General features: G+C 79.2%; 1 protein-coding gene across 1 annotated transcript in view; it reads left to right on the forward strand.

The window, feature by feature from the left end:
• The first annotated feature begins 367 nt into the window (after positions 1–367).
• Positions 368–1,319, forward strand: part of Eya2 (EYA transcriptional coactivator and phosphatase 2) — a 113,408-nt gene continuing 112,456 nt past the window's right edge. The window contains exon 1 of the mRNA XM_042694520.1: positions 368–422. The gene's annotated coding sequence lies outside the window, so the exon portion shown is untranslated. The remainder of the gene's footprint in view (positions 423–1,319) is intronic.

Here is a 1,319-nt window from a genome sequence, read left to right on the forward strand (position 1 = left end):
GTCGGGGGTCGCCCAGGCCGACCCCGCGCGCCGGCTCTCGGTGCTGGCTCCACGGGAGGAATGAATGAATGGGCGGCGGAATGAATGAATGCACGCTGGCGCCATTGGCGAAGCGGCCTCCAATCAGCCCTGCCGGCCTGGCGGGCTGGGCGAGCGCGGCGGCCGGGGAGGCGGCGCGGGGGGCGGAGGCTGGGCTCGCCGCCTCGGGGACCCGGGAGCGAGCGAGCGAGCGCGGCGACTCTGCAGGGCCCGCGCCCCGCGCCGCGTCCCGCCGCCGGCCGTGCGTCCCGGCGTCCCCGGGCGGGGGGGCAGAGCAGGGCCCCGGCCAGGCTCGGAAAAGGGGGCCCGGGAGGAGGCGGCAGCGACGGCGGCGGCGGCAGCGCCCGCCGCCGGGACCCGCGCCCTCGGCGCCGAACCGCGCGGTGAGTACGCCCGCCGCCCGGCCGCGCGCGGCGCACGGGGCGCACCGGGGTGCTGCGACTCCGGGGGCCCGCGGGCAGGTCCGCTCCCGGGAAAAGCCCCTTCCAGGCTCCGAGCCTCAGTTTTCCCGCGCCGTCGTTCTCCCGCCCGCCGCGGGACAAGTGCACGGCGCGCGGGGTCGCGGTCGGGCCGCCGGGGCGCGCGGGGAGCGGCGCGCCCAGGGCGGACCGCAGAGGCGCCCGGAGCCCAGCTCACGTCCCGGGGCCGGGGCGATCGCCGGACCCGGACGGGGCCGGCCGCCTGGTCCGCGCCTCCCGGCCCGCGCAGTCCCCGCGCCGGGCACCGCGGGCGGACGGCGGGGGTCCCGGCGGCCGCGGAAGCCGTCGCTGGAAGTTGGGAAACTTGGCGGCCGCGGGGCCGGAGGGCATCTTCGCCGCACCGGCCCGGCGTCCTAAACCCAATCCGCGCACACGCGGGTGTCAGCCCCGGGCGCGCCCGGCCGCGGACCCCGCTTCCCTCCGCCGGCGGGATCCGTGCGGTTCCCCTCGGCGCCGCGGCTCGGGGTGGACGGCGCGCCGCCGAGCGTGGGGTGCTCGTTAGACAATCCCAACGAATCAAGGGCGTCCTGGTGCGGGCGTGGGGCGCACGGCCGGGTCTCCTCCGCGCCCCGGAATGCCGCGCGCGCTCGCCGCTGCCTCTTGATTGAATGGTCTTTAAGGGAGCGTTGACTCGGGGTGGAGGCAGCCCTGCCGGGCGGCGGCGGAACGGAGAGGAGGAGGGTCCCGGGGCCGAGGCCCGAGCTCCCGGGAGCGCAGCGGCCGCGGCCGCGGTGCAGACCCCGTCTGCGGATTCTCCTCCTCGCTTCGGGGCGCAGTATCTAGGGGAGCGCGGGGAGCCCC

The sequence above is a fragment of the Dipodomys spectabilis genome, unplaced genomic scaffold, assembly GCF_019054845.1.
Source record: "Dipodomys spectabilis isolate Male_0828 unplaced genomic scaffold, ASM1905484v1 ptg000175l, whole genome shotgun sequence".
NCBI lineage: Eukaryota > Metazoa > Chordata > Mammalia > Rodentia > Heteromyidae > Dipodomys > Dipodomys spectabilis.